We start from the raw sequence: 17799 nt of genomic DNA, 5'->3' as shown, positions 1-17799 counted from the left end.
CTTGCACAATAATCTATATTACAGTAATAAAGATATTACAGTAATATAGATTTTGGATAGATTTACTTATGGTCAACATGGCTACCTTTGCTTTTTATTATCATTCAGGCTGTAGGTAAAAATGTTTTATTCCCCTAGGCCTTCAGATGAATATAAGCATATTAAGGCTGTGATCCTATACCCACGTACTTAGGAGGAAGCCCTAACGACTTTCATGGGAATTACTTTTGAGTAGACATGTCTGGGATTACACTATCAGTATTTGGTGAAGTTTCTGCACTCCGCTGTCCTAGGGCACAATCTTGTGCATGTCTAGACAGACACAAGTACTACAACTCCCAGCATTCCCCAGCCAGCATAGTCAGCATAGCTGGCTGGAGAATGCTGGGAGTTGTAGGACGTTTTTCTGTCTAAATATGGATAGGATTGCGCCCTACAAAGCATGTTCTTGTTTGGATTTCTTGTGTATTGTATATTATTTTAATTGTTATAAACCATCCTGGAATCAACTGAAGAAGTGCAGTTAAAAAAATTAAAAATAAAATCTCTAAAATAAATACATGAATAAATAAATACATTGACTTTATCTGAACAGAAATGTGCCCATTGTGAAAACAGAATCCTAGGACTGTTTTGCTGCCCAATTTGTGATGGAGACCTGCTTAGCATTTCTTCCCCCTAACCCGTCAATAGTGCAATTTTCATGGTTTACCCTTGAGGAATGCTATGTTATATAAGGAAAAGTGCTAAGGAAAAAAAAAACTGAATTTTCTGTTCCAGAAGAGTTTTGTTTAGTCACAGTGGCTTGCACCAGATGTTTTGTGCCGTCGTCCCTCCTCCTTTGCAAGCTGCCTTACCACATTACGGTCTGTCTCAAGGGACCATTGGAGATAGATCCGGGCAAGCGTAATTGCTTTGGACCAAGGCGGAATGGCTGCTCCAGTCAGGAAAATATAAAATATGATTAGACCATCTTATGGGCAGTTGCTTGCCACTTTGTTTCTAAATTGAAGACAGGAGGCAGCTGGGTTAAAATTTTCCATCAGATGAAAAGGGGATTAGGTGTTCAAGTTACATTAATGAGAAGTTGTGTTCTAGGACGTGACAGTCGGAGTCGAGAAATGAGCCCTCGTATTCATCTAAGGCCATGCACATTCACGGCTTTTGGCGAGGAACAGATGCGTTAGAGGCGCTCGCATCTAGCAACTATCACGGATCCATGGCAACCAGACTTTCGCTCCATAGTCTCGGGGGGGGGGGGGGCGGGGCGGGCACAACAATAGGAGATAACAGCTGAAGGCTCATGTCAACCATTGGGGTGCTTTTTAATTGCTTCTAATTGTATTGGAAGTGCTTTAATTGTACTCTACTTCTTACTTTTCTGGTAAGCTGCCATGAGAACCAGTCAGGTTGAAAGGCGGCCTGGAAATTTAACAAATATTTCTCTCCCCGCCACACACACACACACACACTCCCACACTCCTGATTGGCCAGGAGCATCTATATTCACACCTTGGGTCAAAGCAGCCAGTCCTCAGCCTACACCAGCCTTCCCTAACCTGGTGCTTCCCAGATGGACTACAACTCCCATCATCCCCATCCCTCGACTGGGGATGACGGGAGCTGTGGTCCAACATATCTGAGGGGCACCAGGTTAGGGAAGACCGGGCTACAATTGCCCATGCGATGTTCCCCTCTATCTTGCTCCCAGGGATGGGCAGTAGAAAGCACACACACCAACCAGTTTCATAACAGCGTCCATTATTGTTTCAGACATTCACTCTGCACTGTGGGCATTTCTACAGCAGCCTAAAATGACCCTGCACTTAAAACGGGACTTTCCGCTTCCATTTTAAATGCAGGATCACAACTGACTCCCTTTCCACGCACTTCCTGCTCTGTAGATGGCCGTTCCCACAGCGTTATGCTTCCGTGAAGAGGCATTGCACACGCTCCGGGTTCAGCGATCCTTGCTCCTGGGTTCCTGCCCCTTTCCCTCCCCCTGCACATTACTGACGGATGGGGACTGACACGTGGACAGCCCCCCCCCCCGATCTCCTCAGCCCCCGCCTCTTCCATGCTTCTGGCCAGTCCCTGCCGCTCAGCCCCTCTGCTGCTCCTCCGCTCTGCCCCCCCATGTGTTGCCGCTCTGCCACTCTGCTTTGAACAGGCAGGCTGAAAATGGCGAGGAGCCGAAATGGCGCAGGAGCGGGAAGGCCGAACGCCCATCAGACCTTCGTCACCACCTTCGGCGTCATGACCACACCCCCAACAACCACACTCAGCGCTCCGTTCACACTAGGGGAGAAATACATGGGGAGGACATGGCGCTCCATTTGCACATATCGGGGGGAAAACCGCATTTTTTCCATTTGAGGAAAACACAGGAGAGGTGGGAGGAAATAGTGGAATAATGACTGGACAACGACGACGTCAGGTAATGGATCCGCACAATTCAGTGCGTGAGCAACCATGAATGCGCAATACACTTGAGGTGTAGAGATCCCCTGTGTCATGCTCCTCATTCATTCCGGTTTAAGTAGGAGATATTTTGCAAGGAGTTCTAGATTAACAGCACATGGGGCTTGTCTCAGCTTTGGATTCCTTCAGCCAATTGGCATCTGCCCCACCCGCCTGCCACACACATAACTGATGTGCATTGATAGAACGCTCTAAAAAAAATTCTAGTTTGAGAAGAAATATGACTGCATCAAGATTCTTTCTGTGCAGGGTTTTACTGATATGCACAGGGGCTCCTAGATGTTGGTAAAACCTCACACAAAAGGAGTCTTAGAATCAGAGTTGGAAGGGGCCTAATCTAGTCCATCTGTCTGCTTGATGTATAAAATACGGAGCAATCGCATCCCTGACAGATGCCTGTCCAACCTCTGCCTGAAGGGAGAGAGCACCATCCCTCCCATTGGTGATTGGTTCCATTGACAAACTGCTCTTACCATCAAGAAGTTTCCCCTAATGTTTAACCAAAATCTACCCTCCTGTAACGTAAGCCCATTAGATCTAGTCCTGCACTCTGGGGCAGCCAAGAACAAGTCTTTGCCCCCTCCTGTGTGACAGGCCTCCAGGCATTTGACGGGTGCTATTATGTCCGCAGACACACCCTCCTCAGCCTTGTCTTCTCCAGCCCAAACATATCCGATTCTTTCAACTTTTCCTCATAGGACTTGTTTTCCATCTGTAGCCGTCTTCACGGTCCTCCTCTGAACCCATTCCAATTTGTCTAAGTTCTTCCTAAAGTGCAGCATCCAGAACTGGACACAGAACTCCAGATGAGGTCTGAGTATTGCAGAATAAAGTGGAACTATTACTTCCTGTGACTTGGAAACTAGGATTCTATTAATGCAGCCTAAAATTATATTAGTCTTTTTTGCAGCTGCATCACACTGTTGGCTCAGGTTCAACTTGACTACAATCCTAATATCCTTTTCACATGTTCCACCAGCCCTGCTGAACACTGTCCTGATGAAGGCGGCTCCTCCCTTGACTGTCACCACCACTAGCCATTCTAGCAGGCTATAAAGGAGGGGAAGTGGAGCCATTCCATCAGCCCTGCTGAAGGACAACTTAATTTTTTCCTTAATTTCCCCCTCCCCTTTTCCTTGTATGCCATGTCTCTTTAGATTGTAAGCCTGCAGGAAGGGACTGTCGTTTTACTGATTGTCACTTCAGGAATCTTTTTGGCTGAGTGGAATATAAAAATACTATATATATGTATGTATGTATGTATGTATGTATGTATGTAAGTAACCAGGCATACCCCACCCTATACCTGTGCTTGCTTGCTTGCCTAAATGCAGAACTTTGTCTCTGAAACAACTGAGTGAAAGGTCTATCAAATTGCACATGCACAAATATTTGGTGGGGGAAGGGGGATGAAACAATGAGGTATTCCTAATGCATTGGTTCCACTTCAGAAATAATGCCAAAATCATTTGAAACTTCACACTCCAAGGAGACATTTGGATGGGGAGAATTTTGGAAGCATTTCTTCCTCTTCTCTCTACATTTAGAACCAAAATAAGCATGACACAGGCTATGGGTAAATATCCCACACAGGTACTGTCATATTCAAATGCACTGACGATATTTATTGATTCATTTGCAAGTGGCATTAGCATGCCAGCATTGTGCACCATTCACTGGCATGCTAATGCCACTTGCAGATGGGTGGATGCATGCCACAAGTGCATTTGAACATGATGGGGCATGAAGGAACACTTTACATGGGAGAGTACTTAACCTGCAGCCAGCATCATGTCTGTTCCAGCCCTGTCCACGTCTGCCTTGCATCTCACTTTCCCTTCTACTGCCCTTTTATTGTCCTGAGGGGCCACCTGGCTCCTGCTTGAATATTTGGGCAAGACTTTGGCCTTTCTACAAAACCAGGCTTCCTCAAGCTGGTGCCCTCCAGATGACTTGGACTTCAATCCCCATCAGCCCCAGCCAGTATGGTTGCCGGTCAGGAATCCTGAGAGTTGCAGCCCAAAATACCAGGAGGGCACCAGATGGGGGAAGGCAGCCCTGAACTGCATTGCCTAAAGTGACAGATTTTGGGCACTCTTTGTTTCTGCAAAATGGTATTATCTGTTCTGTATCCATACAGATGAAGTTCTTCAGATCACTAAAAAGAACAGACTATCAGGGCTGGCCCCAAACGTTTTGCTGCCTGAGGCAAAGGACAAGATGGCCCCCTGGCCCCCTCCAGGCCACATCCAGAAGCTGACTGGACTAGCAGCTGAATCTTACTTCAGCACTGGCAGCAGAATAGGGTTCTCCTCCACCACAAGTGAGGGCGTCAGGCTTGCTTAGGGGTGCAGGACAGACTGGGCACGATCACCCCAGCACACCATGGCTTATGTAAGCCTACTGTGGGTTGCGGTGCATACCGGTCACAATTTTGAATATTCAACTGCCAGTGGGAGTTTGCTATGGTTTGCCATGTCATCCAAAACCCTAGCAACAGGGATTGTTGGAGGGCGAAACAAGCCCCCAATAACTCTACAACAGCCCATGGGTTATTGGGGGGTTGTCCCTGCTCCAGCAACAAACCATGCCGCCCAGGTCTAGACAACATCATAAGCTGTGGCTTAAACAGCCAACCTGGTGCCCGCAGGCACCGTGGCTCATTGTGACTTCAGTAAGCTGTGGTGAGCTACAGTGATCGTGCAGCCCAGGTCACTGCATGGCACGTGTAGGGCTGTCCAAGGGAGGGGGATGCCGAAGGGGCTCAGGAGAAACAGCTGAGGGGCTGCCACTGCTGCCTCCAGCATTTGCCCCCTGAGGCAGTTGCCTCACTCTGCCTGATGGTAGGCCTGGCCCTGCTGACTACCAAAACCAAGCTGGCTTGGCAAAGGCCACCCCCGCTTTCCCTGCCTTGCCTTGACAGGTTTACGAACAGCCAGCAGATATTTTAAACTATGAACTCTCCGTCAGAGAAAAAGCCACCTCAGCTTCTGAAAAAATTATGGGAAATCACTGAAGGGTCTCTTGCTACTTCAGGAATATAGTACTTTATAATTCATATCAGATTGATTTCCTAAAGCTACCCACTGTTGCTCAGGAAACATTAGCATAGTCTCCACAATAGATGATACTTGTTATATAAAATTCCAAGCAACTTTGGAAAATAATTTATGAAGGGCTCTGATATAATGCCTCCTCCTGACCTGTGCAGTAACTTATCGGCATAAAGGGTTTCAATAAGAAGGAAAATAAGCATTCATAATAAATAATCAATGTGGTGAGAATCTGTCTTGGAGACACTCAAATCTCGGGTGCAGTAGACACATTTTGATTTTGGAAACCGAAACCAAACTCAACTGGGTGAGTAATAAGACAGCTGGAATACTACTTTCTCTTCCTTGTGGTTTACAATCATTTAGACATTGGGAGAAGCAGGGGCATATTTCAAGATCCCAAAGATCAATGCAACAGAATACATTTAGTGCAAAATTGCTTCATGATTAAGAGGCTGAAAGCAAGTGCTTTTGTTCAATCAGTTTGGTTGAAGAAGCTTTTTCATTCCCATTTTGAATTAAAGACTTGACTTGTGGCCTCCGGACCAACTAGATGTAGGACATGACTGCACCCTTCAGCAATCAAAATTCTACATTTTTATAGCATATTAATGTATGTGTCTTTGAAGGAACAGAACAGTTCTCCATTTCTGCATTTAGTTTTCTTTTTGGATACTATGGGGTTAAAGTGTGTGTGTGTGTGTGTGTGTGTGTCAGTATTAGCCAAACCCTCAAAAGTTTAATTGAATTATAGGAGCTAGAATGTCTGCTCAGGAAGCCAAAGGGTTGCAGGAACCTCAACTCAAAACTTTAGTTAGATATAGGAGCCAGGATAGCCCTGTTCAGGTGAATGTGTGAGGGCTTAAAGTGTGTGGAGAGTTGGGGCTGTACATGCTGGCCCCACCCTCTATATCTCTAGGGGCACAGTTCAGACCTTGCAGTGTTGAATCAGCAAGGTCTGAACAATACCTCTACTGTCTACTCACATTTGCTTGAATATGAGTAGAACTCTCCATGAGATCACAGACCCTGCCTTATCAGAGATCTATATTGGGACCAATGCTTTTCTACTTAATCATAAATGATCTGGAATTAGGATTGAGCAGTGAAGCGACCAAGTTTGCTGATGACATCCAATTAGTTAGGGTGATTAAACAAAAAGGGATTGTGAGGAGCTCCAAAAGGATCTCTCCAAACTGGGAGAATGGGCATCAAAATGGCAAATGTAGTCCAATGTAAGCAAGTATAAAGTGATGCACATTGGGGCAAAAAATCCCAACTTCAAGTCGGAAAACGTGCAGAAAAAGGCACCTAAAATGACCAAGGGGCTGGAGCATCTCCCCTACGAGGGCAGGTTACAACAGCTGGGATTGTTTAGCTTGGAAAAAAGCAGGGCACAAAATTATGCATGGTGTGGCAAATGTTGATAGGGAGACATTTTTCTCCCTCTCTCAGAATACTAGAACCCAGGGTCTTCCCATGAAGCTGATTGGTGGGAGATTCAGGACAGATAAAAGGAAGGACTTCAAACTATAGAATTCACTTCCACAAGATGTAGTGATGGCCACCACTTTGGATGGCTTTAAAAGGGGATTGGACAAATTCCTGGAGGATAAAGCTATCAATGGCTACTAGTCCTGATGGCTATATGCTACCTCCACTATCAGAGGTAGTAAGCCTATATGCACCAGTTGCTGGGGAACATGGGTGGGAGGGTGCTGTTATGTCCTGCTTGTGGGTCTCCTGTGGGCAGCTGGCTGGCCACTGTGTGAACTGAATGCTGGACTAGATGGACCCTTGCTCTGATCCAGCAGGGCTCTTCTTACGTTCAAAACTATGCACTGGTTAGGGACGTCTGCCACTTAGTGACTGAAGATGGTACTGCAGGCTTGAACCACATTGACGTATTTAAATTAATTAAAAACAATAAATGCATTTAAAAAATGAAATATTCTAGAAGTGCACACCCTTATGGTCCCCTTAGTATGGATGCCAAGTTTCAGGTGTCTAGATTTCACAGTCCTGCTGCTGTGGTGCTGACAGACACATCCATACACACATCCTCTTTTATTATTATACATCTATTCCCCATAGCACACTAGCCGTTCCTTCCTGGCAAGCTTGTGTTTCCTGGCCAAGGCTTGGTAACGACTGTTGTAAGATCGGCTGACCTAACTTTATGTGAAGGGCCTTGTGGACTTAGAAAAAGCGGTAGATAAATACACCAAGTCTCTTTATTATCTCATGAGTTCTCTAGTTCCTCTGATATGTACACTCCTGCCAGGACTTCCTAAAATTAATTTCCCCCTCTGGCTTGCCAAGCAGCCTCAAAGCATGACATGACAAGAATAACAGTTTAATCTTGGTACAGCGTCCACTGGACCTCTTTGCTCCTTAATTGTACCGATGCTGTTTCTCATCACCTGCAGCCTATTCAGAGAGAGCGTCTGCCTTGATCTAAGACTTTTTGTCAATTGCTGGGGGAGCCTTGCCAAGAGAAGGCCCTGCCAACTCGTTCCTGAGCCTTGAGACAAACCATTGTAATTATTCATCAGATCCAGGCAGGTGTGGTCCGCATGCCTGGAATGGCTTTATCTGGGACATCCTCATGCAAAGAAAGAACATCCATTGTTTCAAAGAAACCAGGGCTGTGATCTTATGTTTAACAGTGCCATGGAGATCAGTGGCATTTATGTTTTCACAACTCTGTGCAGGATAAGATGTGGCTGGCATCTCCAATTAATTTTGATTATTTCATGTGTTAATGCCATTTACTTGGAGAGCCACACTTTTTGTGCAAATTGGTTATCAATTAATAGCAGTACTTCTGGGGATGCTTCCAGTGCTACATAAACACAAGACCACACACTTTTATTCCACTTTAGGCTGCAGTACTCTGCACACTTAACTGGGGGTAAGTCCCATTCAACTCCATGCAACTTACTTCCGAGTAGACGTGCAAGAATACATGTCACCCACACCCCTAGCAGTCAGTCTTCCACTGAATCTCTTCTTCACTCATACATTTGAACAGTTGGAATAATGAGAATAATTTGGTAATCATCCTGATTGTTGAATATGACCTGTTAATTAAAAGCATTCATTAATGATTAAGGGATAATGTGACCGATCCACAAAGATGGAGAGCCTGGCCACACAATGCATTACACCAGCCTTCCCCAACCTGGTGGCCTCCAGATGTTTTGGGCAACAGTGCCCATCAACCCTAGCAGGCATAGCCAGTGGTCAGGGATGATGGGAGTTGTAGTCTAAAACACCTGGAGGGTGCCAGGCTGGGGGGAGGCTACATTGCACCAAGCTGGAAGAGGAGTGTGGGGGAGCATACAACAAGGGGCTGAGCATTGCTACCTGCCTTTCCCCACCCCCACCTCTTCTAAAAGGCTGAAATGCCTCTCCTAAGGCTTAGATACTGGCAGGAAGAGCTCTAAGCTACAATATGCTGGTATTCTTGGTGTTTAGGCCCCACCCTCTTTTACCTTCAGCCCCACCCACCAGTGGAATATGGCCTCCAAGCACTTCTCCAAAATGGAATTCGGCCCTTCAGCTGAAAGCGGTTCAATAGCCCAAGGGCCTGACACAGCGTGCTGCTTTCCAGACAATGCTGGCCTGGAGGAGTGGAGAGGGACTGAGCAATATCGACGTCCTGAGTAAATATGGGGCTTGAAGGAAGAGCAGTGATCTTTGGGTCCCCAGGTGAGAGATGGGGACTGGGACAGCTGGGAGAAAGAGGCTGCAAGGGGGGAGCGTCTACAAAATTATACCTGGCGCGGAGAATGTGAAGAGGGAGACATTTTTCTCCCCCGCTCAAAATACTAGAAGCCACTGCCAGTGGGGTCATCCCATGAAGCTGATTGGTGGGAGATTCAGGACAGATCAAAGGAAATCCTTCTTCACACAGCGCAGAGTCAAACGATGGAAGTTGCTTCCTCAAGATGTAGTGATGGCCACCAACTTGGATGGCTTTAAAGGGGGATTAGACAAATTCCTGGAGGATGGCTGCTAGTCCTGATGGCTATGGGCAACCTCCAGTACCAGAGACAGTGAGCCTATGTACTCCAGTTGCTGAGGAGCATAGGTAGGAGGGTGCTGTTGTGCTCATGCCCTGCTTGTAGGTGCCTGGTCAACAGCTGGTTGGCCACTGTGTGAACAGAGTGCTGAACTAGAGGGACCCTTGGTCTGATCCAGCAGGGCTCTTCTGATGTTCTTAACTAACGTGTGTCAGTTAATTGCGGAGGAGTTAGGAGAACCCACTCATGCCCTTGTGGAATGGTGATCTACTTGGCTAGTTATGTAGTGTGTTCTTATTTCTGTCTTAATACTTTGTTCTCTCTCTTTTCTGCTCATTTTAAGGTGCAATCCTATGCACGTTTAGACAGAAAAAAGTCCTGTATCTCCCAGCATGCCCCAGACTTTTTCCTGTCTAAACATGCATAGGCTTGCACCCTTAGAAAGCTGGATTTGATCAGTTTGTTTGTATTGTTTTATACCAGGGATGGAGGAGTTGGTGGCCCTCCAGACGTTGTTGGACTACAACTCCCATCATCCCCAGCATTGGGTATGTGATCTGGGGCTGATGGGAATTTGCAGTCCACCAACCTTCAGAGGGCAACACATTCCCACTCCTGTTTTATACAAAGCTGTATAGATGGATTATTGATTTATATCTTTATGATGTATTTACCTGTTTACACTATGATTGATTCCAACTGTTCTGAAGAAGAGTTTTGATTTCCCGTACATATTGCTGTTCAGCTGAAACGCTGTATGCCACTTTGGGCACAGTCTTGTGGGAAAGCAGCATGAAGATAAACAGAGGATGAAGGTGACTACATTGACAGCAAATGCAGCCATATGTATGCCAGGCGCTCACCACTGAGAATGCTGAAATTTTCCCAAAGACAGGCAGAGAAAGCTGGAGGGGCCCACAGGCAGAGAATGGAAGGAGCCTCTGACTGCTTTATTTCCTCACCCCCACTCATTGCTTCCCTTTGCTTTTTTGTAGCCAATTGACCCCAGGGATAGGATTGCAAGGGACAGGAGGAGGGACAAGTAGGGTGGCCAGGTTGTCTCATTTCCAGGGTCTGCTCTCCCCAACGAGGCCCACCTGGCACCATTTATTTATTTATTTATTTATTTGAGTGAGTGAGTGAGTGAGTGAGTGAGTAGCTGCCCATCTGGCCGGCTACCCGGCCACTCTAGGTGGTGTACAATACAAATAACATGAAATAGAACACGTTTACATAATCAACTGAACAAAACATTGCTCTAAAAAAAACATACCCCCTAACCCACCCCAAATGCCCACCTGAACTGCGGACCTGGTCTTTCAAGGGTAGCCGTACCCCATTCAACACCAGGTCAACATCCCCCAACCTCCTCTTGTCTCCCACAAAAAGTACTTCGGTTTTGTTGGGGTTCAGTTTCAACTTAATTCTTTCCATCCAGCCACTCACCGACTCCAGACATTTGGACAGGACTTCTACAGCCAACCTTGGTCAGGATTTAAATGAGAGGTAGAGTTGCATGTTATCCACATATTGGTGATGCTGCACCCCAAATCGCCTGATGACGCTGCACCCCCTTCCCGACCCCCAGCCCTTGGCTACTGCACATACGAAAATCCAGCCGGGCAAACAACCGCAAGAGTGGGAGCAGCAGCCTTGTCCAGCCAGGTCTCCGTCATACATGCCAGGTCTGCACCCTCATCCAGGATCATGTCGTGGACCAGAGATGTTTTATGGGCAATGGACCTGGCATTACACAGCAGCAGACGAAGGCCAGAGGATGGAGCCACGCATCCCCCAGCCATCCTTCGGCTCTGGACAGGCCTGGAACAGGGGACAGATATTATACATCTCTCCCCTGTTCCCCTTACCCAGCATGGCCTGCCCCTCGTGCTCTGCCAGCATCTGTAGCCCAGCCTCAGTATTCCTGGCCCCCTGAACTCCCCTCACTGCCTCCCTCGCTTCCACCTATCAGGTGGGCACCCCACCCCTAAAATCACAAAGACAACCCCAAAGCCCACCACCCTCCAACAATTTTAAAAGCTACACCCCAGCCCCTCTGCTCCCTTGTGGCTCCCCTGAGTGGTTTACCCAAGTTATAAGCCTTTTGGGGTTGACCAGAAGCTCTGTGTTCTTTCTAGCAGGGAGGGGTGGAGCAAGCTCCCTGCAGCTCCTCCCTCTCTGGCCGATGCGTAGAACTAGGCTGGGCTCCCCCCTGTGATGACGTTCCTCCCCGGAGGCAAGAGGTGCAGCCTCCCAGTGGCCCTCGGTGTCAGGGTGGAAACTGAGCCCATAAAGCCCCAGAGCAATTCTGATTCTGAGGAGGAACAGCAATCCGTGGGAGAGGAGCTCGCTCATCTCTCACAGGCACAGCAGCTGGCAGAGATTCCTCCTGCCAGCATTCCTGGGAGAGATAGTGACCCTGGCAGTGAGAGAGCACTGGAGGGGGGCTTGCTGGACGCTCGGCGCAGACGCAGGGAGTGGAAAGGCGGCATAGCGCTCATTTGGCACGCAAGCAACGGTCGCATCTCGAGGACCCAAGGGAAAGAGGGAGGATCTCTCCATAGCCCATAAGTTCAGAGTCTTCCTGCGGTTCTCCTTCAAACGGGGGCCAACTGCCTTACCTGGAGCTTAGGGTACTCTGCTATCTTTCCCCAGTGCTGTTCCTTGCTTAGTCGCTAGTGATTAGTATCTGTAAGAGTCATAAAGTAATAAAGGAATAAAGCCTTGGAAAGAATCCTCGTCGTCTGTGTCCTGAGTTAGCTATTGGAGGGGACTGTCTAAGAGGCAGCTAGGGCACTCCTGACACTCGGTTCTCCAGCCAATGGATGAGACCAGAGCCTGCCGTCCCAGGGAACTGCCAGTTGGAGCTGTGTATCCTTTGCTATCCTTTCGGGACCAGGTTAAGACCTTCCTCTACTTCCACCTCAGCCAGTGTGGTGTAGTGGCTAGAGCGTTGGACTGGGAGTTGGGAGATCCAGGTTCTAATCCCCACTTGGCCATGGAAGCTCACTGGGTGACTCTGGGCCAGTCAGAGACTCTCAGCAAAACCTACCTCACAGGGCTGTTGTTGTTGTGAGGATAAAATGGAGAGGAGGAGGAGGATTATGTACCCTTCCTTGGCTTCCTTAAGGAGGAGAAAAGGCAAGATATAAATGTAATTAATTAATTACATTAATACTCTCATGCATTTGGCAGCATATGATCAGGTTTTAAGGATGTGTGGGACCAAGGGCAAAAGGGGGGGGGGAATACCAGCATATTGTAGCTTAAAGTTCTTACTGCCAGTAGCCAAGTCTTAGGAGAAACATTTCAGCCTTATAGAAACGGCACAAAACCAGGAGTCCACCATACAATAGGTGGCTGAGAGAAAGGGGTGGGGCCTGGGGAAGGGGGCGGGGCCTGTCACCAGTCCAGACCTTGCAGTCACAAGTTCAAGGGTTCCAGAGTTCCAAGGTGGTTGACACACTGGGATCAGGCAAAAGGCCAGGTTGCCACAGTCCCAGGCAACAAGGCCCCAAGGCAACCTAGCAGACAAGGGGAGGGTCAGAGTCCATCCCAGAAGTGCTCACACCAGGAATCAATCAAAGAAGCAGTCCAGTGTCAAGGCGAGGGAAGCTGGGCTCAGGAAGGCCTGGTCAACATTATTGCCAGCAACTCATACAATAGCAGGGTTGGAAGGGGCCTTTAAGACCCTTGAGTCTAACCCCCCGCTCAGTGCAGGAATCCAAGTCAGAGCATCCCCGGCAGATGGCTGTCCAGCCTCCTCTTGCATGCCTGCAGTGTGGGAGAGCCCATCACCTCTCTCAGCCTTACACTATCAGGGCCACACCCAAGCTCCAGCTGTGAGCTGTTAGTGGCTGCAGCTGAAAGGTCCTCCTTGTGAGCAAGCCTCCTATGTGCAAGTAGCCCTTTTCTCACTAGGAGGCCTCTGGCTCAGTCTAATACACCTTCTGAGTGCTTTTTCGGGCAGCATCTCTCCCAAGGGCTTGGGGGTTCCTCTGCCTCCACCTCTGAGGCACAGTCCTTGTCCTCCACAGGTGATGCCCTCCTGGTGGTCACCCCTAAGGGCCTGGGCTCCTCCTGTACTACTGGCAGGTCCTGGGCATTGCTGGTGGTGGGTGGTCCCTGGTCCTTCAGCTCTTCCTTCCAGGAGGAGTCTTCCAGCAGGGGCATGATCATGCATCCTATTTTACTGAGGATAGTCCTCTGTTTTGTAGAGCTGGCAGAGAGCAGTTCTCTCTTTGGAGAGCTGGGCAGTCCAAATCTGGTTTAAAGTCAAAGAAACCCTTTCTCATTGGCTTCCTGTCGACTGGTGTCGCTCTTTTGTCTCCTTCTGCCTCCTGTCATATTTTCTCCACCACCATTACTACCACCTCGCCATCCATCCATCCATCCATCCATCCATCCATCCATCCCTGGTGTCCCCCTGTTTGCTCCTGATTTGGACAGAATTCAGCTAGGAAGAATCTGGGCAGTTTCTGCATCTGGAACCAGTGGGGAAACACAGGAGGGCTACAAATTGATGATGACATTATCTGGACACTGCCCCCACCCGCTCCACTGTCAAATCAAATGCCGTGAAGGTGCCATAGAGCACCAAAAGAACAGAAACTGTAAAGAAGCACATTGGATTTTAAGTTTGTATGTTGGGAACAACAACTGCTTCGTTTCTGGCTGATGCCACTGAATCTGAAAATAGATTACCTTCTGCTTAACCAGCAAGACATTCAAGGGAAAAGCAGTTCTGTATATTTGGCAATGATTAAACAACTTCCTTGTACAAGCTCAGCATCCAGAGCATTTGTTGTCTCTTGGGTAGATAATATGGGTTTGTGTTTTTTTTAAAGAAACATTTTTCTTTTAAAGGTTACTTTAAAATGGACTTCATTTCTCTCCCTTTTTTCCTTTTGTGCTGACACAATATATTTTGAAGTGCCATTTAGTTGTTTGATGGTGCAGTCGCTATTGCCACTAAACATTTATTTGGACAGCGATCGCCCCAGGCACTTCGGCCACCCCGGCGGGATGTGCAGCACAATGTGATCAATGCTCTCCAGTCAGGATGCGCGTCCGATTCAGACAAACCCCAAACCCTGAGCAGAAGCAAGCAGCTTCTTTCTGTTGGGTCCCAAGTCAAAGCGAGGTTCCCTACCAAGCCAACAGAACTGAATCCTGGCCCAGAACAAGGCTTTGTCATTGACTCATGTTTCAGAGATAACTTACACACTTGCTCAGACTTCATATCTCCTGAAATAAATACAAAATAGTGTCTTTTTTTTTTGTTTTGATTTTCCAAACGGTGCAGGGGAAGAGGGGAGGAGTGAGTGTGGTTGGGTGACCAACATGTCCACCTTCTAATCGTAGGGCATGTTTTACCAGTGGCTCCAATCAATGTGCTTTTCAGGAGAGATTGATTCTATTAAGACTTTCATTAAACATCTCAGCACCTCTGTCATTTGTCTCAGTTAGTGGCAGGGGAGCTTACTGGATAGTTAGTTTGTTGTTATATTACTGGGCCGGGCTGGGCAGCTTGCTTCTGGCTTGAGACTTGACTTCATTCAAAAATCTTTCCCAACTCAATCCTTGTCTTATACATTTCCTGGACCCACCTGCATTTGTCCGGCATGTGTGTATTTGTTTGAGCCTAGGACGGGACTGTGAGATGGCTATTCTTCCAATGCTTCACTATGAAAAGCTTAAAATTGGATTTCAAGCACTATAACTCCCTAGCCCTTGCACCTATCTTTCTGAAACTTGGCAGATTTCTTGCCTAAGGACACCTCTAGGATGTGTGCCATTTTCATAATTCATATAAATAGCCCAAAATACATGGGGGAGGGAAGGGGAAAGGAATCACACACCCCCTCCCAATTTGGAGAGCTCCCCTCCACGTGAGCTGCTGCACCCAACCTTCTAAAACTTGGCAGGTTTATTACTTAGAGGCACTTGTAGGCTACCTGTAATTTTCAGAGCAATGGTCCACAAAAAACATAAGGGGATAAGTGTGTCCTCTTTTGGAGACCCTCAAAATGTCAGTGCTGCTCTTTCCTCCAAAAAACAGTGGCTGCTAAACTGCCACTAGACAGGCCTGATCTCGTCAGAAGGGGCAACTACCCTTGCAACGTTCTGCCAAGAAATAAACATGTTATTGGCAGCTCCCTTTAAAAAAATCAAAATATAAAGGCGTGTAGCAGAAAGACTACCATTTCACTGACATTGGGCAGGTATAATCCTCTGCTAAGGAGCTGCTATGCCTGCAAGTATCATCCCACACTGACAGAGGAAAAAAAGTTACCACCATTTTTGGATTTTCCATGCTAGCACAAAGCCTTGGGTTTCCAAACCTCAGCTCGGGGTCAGTATCGAGTTGAAACGGATTGACTCTGAATTGCTCCAAGCAGAAGCAGGCTGCTTTCTGAAGCACCACATCAGGGTCTGAGTCACAGTGGGGCACCAATGCGCATCCCTACTCCCCAGGATCCACCACAACATGGATGATAGGACACTAAAAACTGTGCTCCAGCCAGTGCCCTCTGCAGCATCACAGGATTTGGGGAGCCCTTGGAAAAGGTAAGATGTGCGCACACAAAGACGTCTCTGATGCAAAGTCTGACCTGGGGCCCTGGTGTTTATGTAGGACCTCCCAGTCCTGTGAAGCCAGCCCCTCCCACCTGGATTGTATGCCTTGGATGCTTCCAGGTGAGCAATTGCCCTGCCTCATTCACAAAATCTTATGGTAGGGGGCAGTTCCAGAGGATGCTGTCTTCTGTTTGTAACTAGGTTGGCCACGTACACATCACCAAAAAAGAGGACAGCAATTTGTGTCACATTTGCATATGCATATATACATTAAAATTTAGACATGATTAGTATAATTTAAATAGAAATGCAAGACATCTCACCATAGTGGGGAAGACTGACCATGTGACCTGTGTGCCTGCTCATTTCATTTATTTATTATATTTCTATACCACCCCATAGCCGAAGCTCTCTGGGTGGTTCACAAAAATTAAAACCATTAAAATACACTATATAAAATATAAAAACCAGGCTGCTGTGCAGGTGCTAACTGTGGATGGTCAGCCTCAATGCTTCTGCCTGTTCTTCCTCCTTATGGATCTTTGACTTTAAACCAGGCTTAGACTGGACACCTCTTCAAATAGAGGACACTTTCAAATAGGGGACTGTCCTCTACAAAGTAGTACACCTGGCCACCCTACAAACCTTCCCATGTTTATCCACCATTAAGTCCATCTTTTTTCTTACAAAAGAAAATCCTTTAAGGAGGGTTGGCTGTAATAGCTAAAATTCCTCAGTCTGGAAGCATCCTTTGGACCAGCCCAATTATAATCACCATCATAGAAAGGGCAGACCTAAGACATAAGATGAATGCATCGCCATTGCCTTTACACTTTTACACATGGCATCCTCAGGGCCCCCATCTGGAATGCACTGTGAGTGAGTGTGTGTGTGTGTGTATGTGAACCCACCACCTACCAAGCTGTTTTCCTGCTGACAATCCATCTATCCCCCCTGAAGCTGGAAAAACATGTGGTAGTGGTCCTCTCCAGATAATAAATGTTGTTGAGTGTGTTTTAGGTTGCAGTTATTCTAGAAGTACAACCAGTTCTATTGTGGAATAGCATTAACTAGAATAATATTTAATTATCCCTTCATGGATCACTGCCTTGTTGAGGCGAAGGGGCTTGCGTAACTCAGTGAAGCCATAAGCTATGCCGTGCAGGGCCACCCAAGACGGACAGGTCATGGTGGAGAGTTCTGACAAAATGTGGTCCACTGGAGAAGGAAATGGCAACCCACTCCAGTATTCTTGCCAAGAAAACCCCATGGAACGTATCACAAGGCTAAAAGAGATGACGCTGGAAGATGAGCCCCTCAGGTCGGAAGGTGTCCAATATACTACTGGGGAAGAGCAGAGGGTATTTCCAAGTAGCGCCAGAAAGAGTGAAGCGGCTGGGCCAAAGCCGAAAGGACACTCAGCCGTGGATGTGTCTGGTGGTGAAAAGAAAATCCGATGCTGTAAAGAACACTATTGTTTAGGAACCTGGAATGTAAGATCAATGAATCAAGGTAAGCTGGAGGTGGTCAAACATGAGATGGCAAGATTGAACATCGACATCTTGGGAATCAGTGAACTAAAATGGACAGGCATGGGTGAATTTAATTCAGGTGACCATCATATCTACTACTGTGGGCAAGAATCCCTTAGAAGAAAT

The sequence above is a fragment of the Heloderma suspectum genome, chromosome 8, assembly GCF_057233095.1.
Source record: "Heloderma suspectum isolate Gila_16-S chromosome 8, 16-S_ref, whole genome shotgun sequence".
Lineage (NCBI taxonomy): Eukaryota > Metazoa > Chordata > Lepidosauria > Squamata > Helodermatidae > Heloderma > Heloderma suspectum.
This window is presented reverse-complemented; position numbering follows the sequence as displayed.